This window comes from Nelumbo lutea, chromosome 1 (assembly GCF_056320005.1).
Source record: "Nelumbo lutea isolate HS-2025 chromosome 1, American lotus-T2T, whole genome shotgun sequence".
Taxonomy (NCBI): domain Eukaryota; kingdom Viridiplantae; phylum Streptophyta; class Magnoliopsida; order Proteales; family Nelumbonaceae; genus Nelumbo; species Nelumbo lutea.
In genome coordinates, this window is record NC_142684.1 from 57899639 (window position 1) to 57910875 (window position 11237).

Here is an 11237-nt window from a genome sequence, read left to right on the forward strand (position 1 = left end):
ATCAGTGTCATTTATTTCCATGCAATATATCTAGACCAAACCCAATGTGTAATATTTATTTCTCTCTCTCCTTCCACCAACTATAAAAAGCATGGAAACCCTTCTTTCTGAAACATGCATTGCTAGCTTCCTCTAGTACTCTATTCATCTTTCTCTTTCATTCTCGTTTGCTGACTGAAAGACAAAGAGAAGAAAGACCATATCACTCCCTCTTCAATTCCCACATTTCCAACTTCTTCAACCCAAGCAACCCTGCAGCCATGAACAAACTGACAAACTTTCAACTCCTCCAGGCTTTCTTTGCAGCCATCTTGATCTTAACCCTCCTCCTTCACACCCTTTTAAGTGGCATCCCATTTAGCAACCTCCTCCATTTCCTCTCCCACAACCTCGCTGTGTCTCTATCTTGTGCCTGGTGCCTATCTATCTCCATTATCTACTACCTCTGCACCCGTCCACGCCCAGTCTTGATGCTAGACTACACCTGCTTCAAGCCTGAATTCGACCGTAAGATGAGTTTAGAAGCCGGCGAGTATTTTGCCCGCCGGAGTGGACGTTTCACCTCTGAAAGCGTAGACTTCATGCTGTCTATATTTCAAAAGTCCGGCCTAGGTGATCAAACATACCTACCGCCGTTCATCTTTCAGACTGATTACGACGCCAAGCTACAATCCGCCATTGAAGAAGCCATGGAAGGAATCTTCTCATGCGTTGATTCACTCCTCTCCAAAACCAAGATCGACCCACAACTGATCGACACCGTAATCGTCTTTTCCAGCATGTTTGCTCCGGCCCCTTCCCTCTCGTCGCTTGTTGTGAACCATTACAAACTAAGACCAGACGTTAGAACATTCAACCTCAGCGGCATGGGTTGTGCCTCGGGCGCCTTGTCCATGGACACCGCCGCTAGGATTGTGAACAGCAGCAGGCGGATCACATATGCACTCGTTGTCGTCATCGAGAGCATCAGCTTGAGCTGGTATTTCGGCGACGATCGCTCCATGCTCATCAGCAACTGCATCTTCCGTGTCGGTTGTGCCGCTACGATGATTACAAACGATCCGAGTCGCCGAAAAGACGCCAAGATGGAATTGGTGAAGTCATTAAGGACTCACCATGGAGCCGACGACAGTGCCTACACGGCCGCGTTTCAGAAAGAAGATGAGTTGGGTAATCTGGGGATGTCACTCAAGAAGGACTTAGTCCGAGTTGCTGGCCTTGCCTTGCGCGATCACATCCGGTCGCTTGCACCACGAGTTCTCCCAGTGAGTCAACTCGTAGCCTATGGATACTCGGTTATAATGTCAGTCCTATCAGGCGGCGCCATGAAACCGATGGTTCCAGACTTTAAGACTGCATTCGATCATTTCTGTATACACACCGGTGGGAGGGCTGTTATAAAGCAGGTAGCGGAAGTGCTAAGACTCAGCGACGAGTTGACAGAGCCGGCTCGGATGTGTCTGCACCGATTCGGAAACACGTCTGGTACTCTGGTGTTCTACGAGCTGGCATATTTTGATGCGAAACAGAGGTTGAAGAAAGGTGATAAGCTGTGGATGCTGGCGTTCGGGACGGGGTTCAAGGTGTGCAGCGTCGTCTGGAAGTCGCTGCGTGATTCGTGCGAAGAAGCTGAAAATCCATGGACTGATTGCTCCCATCGATACCCATTAGAGAACTGGTAATTGAGGAGGGAATTGAAGAAGAAGAAGAGAGACGAGTATTTCTATTCTTGCTATCTGAGTCGTATTATTTCCTGCATTCGTTTCTTCAAAAAGCGAAGGGATGAAAGAAGATAATTTGCTTGTGTTAATAGCTAGTCTACGTACCGTTGTTATGTCAATAGTTATTCCGTATTTATGGGAAAGGATGGGATGAGAAAGACTGTTTGTTTTCTAAGGAAATTCTGTGTTTGTTTTCTCGCGAGAAACTATTTGATTAAAATTCTGTGTTTGTTTTCTAAGAAAATTTAACGGTCTGTCATGTTTCTCACCTTCTTCAATGACATTGCATGGTCAACCGAAACAAAAAAAAAAAAAAAAAAAAAGTGTTTGAATTAAAAGATATACTACCATGCCGGAGAACAAAGTCTAGATCTGGTATAACCATTTTCCAGAATTCAGATCGTGCGAATAAATTCAAATGACTATTCGAGTAGAAGCTAGATCTAGTTCAATCATACCAGATCTAAGCCTACCTTCGTCGAAAACGCCAACGCTAGCAGTGAAGTCTAAATGACCAAGGATGGATGGAGTCAGCGGTGAGATTTCGATGGCCATCCATCAAATGGAAAAAGAGAAAAATGGTATAAAAAAACGGGAATGAAGAGATAGTGCCAGAACTACACATCGTCCGACGGAAACGTTGGAGATGACATCAAAGATGTGACCATTGAACGAGAAGAAGGGAGGTGACGATGTCTGTGAGAGGGCTCTCAACAAAATTTTATCACTTTTTTCATGTCTGAGTGGGGTCTCACTAAATTAATGTGACTCCGCTTACTGATTTTTGGGAACCCGCATCCCTAATGCTTCCTTTCATTCCTCAAAATTTCATTTGAAACAAACACACAAAAAAAGAATATTTTTCAAATATGTTTCCTTTCCCATCCGTTTCTCGGAAATCAAACGCACCATAAGATCGTCAAAGGGATATTGAAAATTTTGGAAAGGATATGCATTCCATAACTCAAAGGCCAAATGGTTCATGTTAAATCTCTCTCTCATGAATGTAAGCAGATCCAAATAGGATTCGAAATGGGGTATATCCGAATCAGATCAATCCGATCCAATGATTCGATCACATCTCACAAAGGTCAATCCATCCAAATTCGAACCCGTTAAGTAACTTTCTAGTGACCATGAAGACTATCTAAAATTTATATCGTTTCAAATAGCAAGCTCTTACTTCATATATATTCCAAATTTGGTAACTTGTAGTGACAATGAAGCTCTAGCACACATTCCTTTTAACGATAGAAATTAGATCGACAGTCTTTGCAATGAATCAAAGGCACAAATGTTTGCAATGCAATAAAAGAATTTTTTTACACTAAATCCCTTCCAAGGTACTACACCCACTTTATCTCTTTGATACCAAAGAAGGACAAGCCCTTGACATTTGCTGGACTTCCGCCCAATTAGTTTAGTTTATGTGGATAGAATGGTTGTTCTCCTTCCTAGTTAAACTCGTCTCCCCTAAGCATGAGGCTTGAAAAAAGGGAAAAATATAGGAGACAACATTGGCTTAGTTCAATAGCTTGCTTGTGATGTCAATAGAAAAGGTGGAGACATAACATTATTTTCAAGCTTGACATGACTGCAATCTGCTCACTCCTTCGTATCAATGACTGGGCCCAAACCAAGTTTTGATCTGGCAATGCCAAGCTGTAAATTGTAGCTCCAAGTTGAGAAGGGATGTAAAGAAAGAAGGGCTAGAGTGCCTGGGTAGGTTTTACCCAGAAAAATACTTCGATTCTTAAGTTAGTAAAGGGGATTTTTGCGAGAATTCGAGAGAGAGTTCAAGAGCTTTTGTGTGCATACCTTTTAGAGTGATCCTGTGTTCTTTTTATATCTATCTAAGGTTCAGGTGCCATCAAGCAACATCTCTGAGTCTTTTGTGGAGTTGTTTCCATAGATTGTGGTGTGTTGGACTATCAATTGCTAGATTCGCGTGGCAGTTACAGGTCGCCCACGAGTCCTGTGGCATACGGTATGGCGAGTTGTTCCTGTAATTGTGGTAACGGTGTTTGAGCGGGCATGGCGTGCGGGACAGTTTCGGGGCGAGTTGTTGTTGTTGGTAGGCTGAGCTCGCCCCAGTTCGACTGCACACCTAATGTCGATTGACACGCGTTGATTTGTCGAACTGTCTTGCTGAGTTGGACATTGCATCGCTGATAGCGTCCACGTGTCTATAACTCTGTGGGGTGACCAAAATGCCTCTCTTCAATTGCCCCCCACTCTTGAGCCACTACCCAGTAGGTGAAGAGAGTAGAAGTTTTTGGGGCATTTTGGGTCTGCTCGCTCTAGCCACCAATCCGGTTTGCTCTTGTCGCTAACCTGAACTGTTGCAGGCGCCGGTTCAGCTCTCTAGGTCCATCTTGGACTTGGAAAGCTCCTTCTAGAATGTTCCTGTGCAAATAGTGTAGTTTCGCTCACACGGGAGAGCAGATTTGAATTTTTGGAGGCGCATGCGCCACCCTTTTCTAAATTTAAAAAATGGGCGCCGAGTCGGTTATGCACGTGTGTGCCGAAATCTGGCTGCTAACAAGCTATTTCGTACTGTCACCATCGGATCTCAGGCAACGCGCTTCTGCTAGATGTGGCACTTCATAGGTAGGTAAGGTAAGGTAATGTGAAGGATCTCCTGTAGAGCAGCTAGCTGCCTGTTGCTCTGTTCGCCGAGCTGCGCTCCTTTTTGTCGATAGCGTTCCGTCACTTAGGTAGTTGTAGATTGGGTTGATCCAGCTTGGCTCTGCATCTGCGATGTTGGTGACCTCTTCACTCGTCCTTTCTATCAAAGGGCGAGGTAGTTCATCTATGTAGATAGTCTGTTTTGTCGAGTCAATCATGCTCGCAAGTTTAGAAAGGGCATCAGCCTCTGTGTTTTCTGATCTTAGAATTTGTTGGAGGTACAATGAGTCGAAACCGGGAGAAACTGTCTTACTTTAGTGATGTATGCTGCCATGGAGGGTTCCCGGGCTTTGTAGTTCCCATTTACCTGGTTCATGACGAGCTACGAATCACTACAGATGACTATATGTTTAGCTCCCACTTCCATTGCTAGCGCCAAGCCTGCTAGTAGGGCCTCGTATTCAGCCTTGTTATTAAAAACTCAGAATTGAAATCGGAGAGCGTACTCCAGCTTTGTCTTGCAAGGTCTATATACCAGCTCTGCTTCCGCCCTGGTTGGATGAGCCATATATGTGAAGTATCCAGGGCTCCTTGTCCCAACTCACCACTATCTCACGAGGACGGGGTGTTGCACTGGATGAGGCTTCCACTTCTATCTCTATCTATTTGGGCGATGGCAAGCTAAAGATACACTCAGCAATAAAATTTTCCAGAACTTGCGCTTTTATTGTTGTGCACAGTTTGAACCAGATATCGTATTCACTGAACTCAATTTCCCATTTGGTAAGTCTTCCCAAGACCTCAGGCTTTTGGAGAACTTGTTTCAGAGGTCGATCAGTTTGTACCACGACGGTGTGGGCTTGGAAATAGGGCCTTACCTTTCTGGCAGCTAGCACCAACGCGAAGACGAGCTTCTCTATGTTGGGGTACCTTGTCTCAACAATGTGGAGAACCTTGCTGACGTAATACACAAGTCGTTGTACTCTATCTACCTCTCTCACAAGGACTGAACTTATCACTTCATCACTTGCAGAGAGGTAAAGCTTGAGCTCATCCTCTACCTCTGGCCTAGTCAGCATAGGTGGCGAGCTTAGGTATTGTTTTAGTTTATCAAAGGTGAGCTGGCACTCCTCAGTCCACTCAAAATCCTGCGCCACTTGCAGAGAGGTAAAGCTTGAGCTCATCCTCTACCTCTGGCCTAGTCAACAGAGGTGGCAAGCTGAGGTATTGCTTTAGTTTGTCAAAGGTGAGTTGGCACTCCTCAGTCCACTCAAAATCCTGGTTTTTCTTTATAGCCTTGAAAAAGGGAAGGCACTTCCCAACCGTTTTAGACATAAATCAGTTCAAGGCTGCTATACATCCCGTTAGTCTCTGGGTTTCCTTAACCGACCTAGGTGGTCTCATGTCCAGGATAGCCTGGATCTTCTCAGGGTTGGCCTTTATGCTCCACTGGCTAACAATGTAACCTAGGAACTTGCTTGAAGTTACACCGAAGGCACACTTATTTGGATTTAATTTGGATTCTAATCTGGATCATTAGAATTTAGTTGTAGCCTGAGTAGGCATCCATAAAACTAAGTAGTTCGAATCCCAAGGTCACATCCATGAGGCAATCTATGCTAGGTAAGGGGAAGCTGCCCTTTGGGCAGGCTTGGTTCAAGTATGTAAAGTCTATGCACATCCGCCATTTTCCATTCACTTTCTTTGGTAGAACTAGGTTTGCCACCCAGCTCGGGTATTGAACATCCTTTATGAAGTTCGCTGCTAACAGCTTCCCCACTTCCTCATTCACTATGTTCCACCTTTCCAGGGCAAGGTTTCTTTTCCTTTGCCGGATGGGTCTAATTGTAGGGTCCACATTAAGTTTATGAGTTATCAAACTAGGGTCTATACCAAGCATTTCAACAACTAACCAGGAGAACATCTAAATTATTTAACAAGAAGCTTACCAATTCAGTTCGCAAGGGTTCCTTCAGGCGAGCTCCAATCTGGAGCATTTTCTCAGGCTCAGCTTTGGAGACATGTACTGCAATTGTTTCCTCAATTGGGCGATCTCTTTCCTCCGCATTCTCTGGTGGTGGTTCCAGGTCGATATCGACTGTCGTCTTGCCTTTGGCTTTTAGTGAAGCTACATAACACTTTCGAGATTCTAGTTGGTCTGCTCAAAGCACCCCTATCCATGTGTTTGTCGAAAATTTTAGTGCAAGGTGGTAAGTTGAGACCACAGCTCGCAATGCATGTAAGATTAGTCATCCCAGAATTGCATTATAAGGTGATGAGGCAGCCACCACTAGGAAATCATGCTCAAAACGCACCGTGTGGGGTGGTGAGCCCGCCTAGACCGGCACCCTTACCCTGCCAATCAAGCAAACCACCTCACCACTAAAACCCACTAAGGGTACATCGATGGGCTGCAAGTCAGCTTTACTGAGTTCCATCTTATTGAAAGCTTCTATGAACAAAATGTCTGACGAGCTGCCTGAATTTACTAGAATCCTCTTCACTCTGAAGTCGTTGATGAGTAGTTTTACCACTAGGGCATCATCATGGGGCTACTGAACCCTACACATATCGTCTTCTATAAAATAAATAACTTCCTCCTTCTAGGGGTGCTTACACAGTTGGTTGTCTTCTTGCTCCAGCTCTCGCAATGCATTCCTCCCTGCTGACATGGTATAGCCTACTATTATTGATCCTCTAGTAATTACGTTTATGGTCCCTCGGAACTACCTTTCTTGTGGCTGCTAGTTCTAGGTAGTTGGTTCATGTTGTCTACTACTTTGGAGCACCCCCTTGTTGGTTCCCACTTCAGGATATCATTCATCTTTGATGAAGTGCCTCAGATAACCTTTCTTGATGAGGTCTTTGATTTCATTCTTCAAAGTCCAACAATGCTCAATGTCGTGTCCAAAATCTTTGTGAAAATGGCAGTACTTATTTGGATTTCGAGTGCTAGGGTCCCCCTCATCTTGGGAGGCCATTCACATAGCCATTGGACTGTATTTGCATCAGGACTTCCTTCCTCCTGGTATTTAATGGGGTAAATACTAGTGTACGCTGAATGTTGACCTGTTCTTCTGGCTGGCAACCTTCTCTTGTGGCGTGGCGAACTGCTACGCCTCCTCCTTGGATATCTACTCCTCTTTGGCGACTTGTTTCTTCGCCTAGTCCTACTTGTGCTTGCCTCTTTGTCATTCTGCTTCCTTTTCCCCATTGTTTTAGACTCCGTCCCTATTGCCTCTTCTGCCCTGGTGAAGTCGTGAGCTACATCAAGAAATATTTCCATGGTGGCTGGTGGATGTAGTTTTAGCTCCCGCTTTAGTTCGCGATGCTTGACACCTTTCTTTGCTACTATGAGCTGCACCACGGGGTCCAGGTCCAGAATTTGCAGTCACTCCATATTGAACCTCCGAATGTACAACCTGAGTGTCTTGTTGGGCTTCTGGACAACGTTGAACAAGCATGTTATTGATTTTGAGTGTCAGTTACTGGTGGCAAACTAGTTAATGAAGAGTCTGGCGAATTGATCCCAGTTTTGGATAGATCCTGGTGCCAGTCCCGAATACCAAAGCCACACCTCCTCCTTCAACGTGGTGGGGAATGCAATGAACATGCTGGCGTTATTTGCTCCATGGAGGAGAATGAGGGCTTGGAAGTTGTTTGCATGCTCTACTGGGTCTGTCTTTTCTCAATAGGATTCCAACATTGGGGCTTGAAAGTTCTTCGGACATGGCGCTTTGAGAATCTCCGATGCAAGTGGGGTTTCTTGAGTTAGACTGGGCGGTTCCGAAGGGGAAACCATCTTACTGGTTGCTACGCTCTTCTCTCCTAGTTGGGCCTCACTGCTTGCATAGGCAAGCTGTATTTTTCTCCCTACACGGTGTGTACGCTTCTTGTTCTTCCTTTTGGAGCACTAGGTGGAGCTAGCTACATCGGTTTCGGCAGGAATCTAAGCTCGGCCCTTTGTGAGGCCCTGCTCGTTCCGGGCTGCTGCATCTTCTCTGTCCGCGACCTAAATTTGATTGCATACCCATGGACAAGGTGGATCCTCCTGATTCAGGTTATTGTGTTGTGGAGGGAGTTGCCGACTGCTCCTCGGAATATCCCAGTTGTTATTTGGAATGTGTTGACTGCTGAACGAGACTTGTTGGATGTTGTGGGGTTGTCATACCATCGCGCAAAATTGGCTAATCCGGTGCCATGGGGTGCTATAGCTGTTGATACTGATGCTATTGTTGGAATTGTTGTTACTGCTGGAATTGTTGTTGCCGCTGTCTGGCAATGAAGACGAACTTGTTCCCCCATGACCGTATTTGCTCAGTCATGTTGTACACACACCACACCAAGTCGTCGAACTACTAAACATCCACTACTGCGGGAGGTGTTGCAAGATCCATGACTAGAGGTGGAGGTGGCACGTTCACCTTGTTTTGCACATCGGCAGGTAGTAAAGGAACTTCAATTTGGCCTATTGTGATAGTTGGTTTTTGGCCGTTGACATTGTTGGCAAAAGGGTTGCTGGAAGATGCCATTGAAGGATTTCTTTGAGAAAATATAAGAGATGAATGCAGGGAACACAAACTTTCTATTGTGTTTCCCACAAATGGCGCCAATTGGTGATGCATGATCTGCTTACTCCCTCGTGTCAGTGACTGGGCCCAAACCAAGTTCTGATCTAGCAATGCCAAGTTGTACTGTCAACTAAACTGTAGGTCCGAGCTGAGAAGGGCAATAAAGAAAGAAGGGTTAGAGTGACTGGGTAGGTTTTACCCAAGAAAAAACTCTGATGCTTAAGTCAATAAAGGAAATTTTTGCAAGAATTTGAGAGAGAGTTCAAAAGCTTCTATGCGCATACCTTTCAGAGTGATCCTAGGTTCTTTTTATAGCTATCTGAGGTTCAAGTGCCATCAGGCAACGTCTCCGAGTCTTCTGCAAAGCTGTTTCTATAGTTTGGGGTGTGTTGGACTGTCATTTGCTAGATTTGTGCGATAGTTATAGGTCGCCCACGAGTCCTGTAGCATATGATTTGGCGAGTTGTTCCTGTAGTCGCGATAATGGTGTTCGAGTAGGCGTAGTGCGCAGGATGGTTTCAGGGTGAGCTATTGTTGTCGGCAAGCTGAGCTCGCCTCAGCTCGGCCACACACCTGATGTCGATTGCCATGTGCCGATCTGTCAAGCTGTCTTGTTGAGTTGGACGTTGTGTCATTGATAGAGTCCATGTGTCTTTAACTGTGTGGGGTGACCAAAATGCCCCTCATCAATGACCAAAGCATTTGACAGATTAAATTGGAATTTTTTATTCAATGTTTTCAGAACTTTTGGTTTCAACAATATCTGGATTTAGCTTATATGTCTTTGTGTTTGCAACTGGTGACAAAACATTACCCAACAACCCTCTAGTGGAATTGGGATCTACTCCTCACATAGCACATCTCACACCAATCTCACAACTACATCCCACCCTGTATTAAGAACATCTCCCCATGAGTAATAAATTTAAGGACAGGAAATGTTCCTGATGTGTGGCCAGAACATGCTGTAAGGTAAGTGTGAGGCGTGCACTGTGAGAAGCAGATTCAGACTCCCTCCAATAATTTTTGAACACGCCAGTGTGTTAATCAAGTAGCGGTTTGACGTGATATTTTGTCTTTTTCACCACACAAGCATGTTCAATAATCACTGGGGGTTTTCAAGTTGTTTTACAACCTTGGTCGTAGTCAACTCTTTCCAAAAAAGTTGGTTCTCTGTTATTGATAGTGGTGCCACCACAAGTTTATTTAAAGTCTACTCATGGTCTGACTCTCAGACAAGGAGATCCTTTTTCACTTAGCCTCTTCATTTTAGAAGAAGAAGAAGCATTTATTAGAGGTTTGACTATCTTGTTTCAGAGAGATAACATTGCTCACTAATAGCTTCATAGAGGTTGTTGCATCAAGATCACACATAGTTTCTTTTTCGATGGCATATTAATCTTTACTCGAAGTTCAAGTCCAAGTCTTAAGAAAATCATGCTTTTAATTGCCTCTTATGAATCTTCCTCGGGTCAGCTTGTCAACAAAGAAATATATTGCTTTGTTATGCATGACAAGGTGAGTGCTTCAATCACATATCTAGTTATATGAATCACTATATCAAGTTATATGAATCACTAGCTAGATTCTCTGAAAAGCACCTTCCTTTTCTTTGAGTTCACATCAGCGCCCCACAAGGGAGTGCCCCACGGCACATCCCAACCTTGTATTGGGAACATCTCCTAATGGTAGTACGGGAAATGATGAGGTATCATCGGGAGATGTTCCCAATACAAGGTTGGGATTTGATGTGGGGTATTGTGGGGCACCCCCTTGTGGGGAGATGCGAATTCCCTTTCACTACAAGAAAAAAGGTCAAAGCCGGCTGGCTTAGGCCTTAAGACCGCAGGCTTAGGTCTAAGGCAGCGGTCATGCGTCTGTCCCTTAAAAAGCTGCTGCCTTAGATCAGGACCGCCGGCTTAGGTTAACATTACCGCCACCTTTGATGATTGGGCAAAGGCAGTTCAAGTAGATCTAAAGCAGCAGTTATTGGAGTCACTGAGTTAGCCTTAATAAGGCAGTGGTTTGGACCGCCAGCTTAGGACCTAAAAGACTGCCGCCTAAGATATTTTCAAACATCCCCGCCATCTTTAGGTGGCGGTTCAAACCACCGGGTTAGATTTTATGACTGTCGGCTTAGATAAAATCGGCAGTTGGATGACCACCGGTTTAGGTGTTTTTTATATTTTTATATCAGATTTATTTCGACATTTTTTCTACACTAGCACTTTTACTAATTCATCACTTTAATACATGCTTAGTGAAAATCTCATGATAATTAAAAATACCTTAAATAAAAATGTAACTTGAAACAAAA

General features: G+C 44.5%; 1 pseudogene; it reads left to right on the top strand.

The window, feature by feature from the left end:
- Nucleotides 1-219: 219 nt before the first annotated feature.
- On the top strand, nucleotides 220-1856 carry LOC148874702 (3-ketoacyl-CoA synthase 1 pseudogene; annotated as a pseudogene).
- Nucleotides 1857-11237: the final 9381 nt, after the last annotated feature.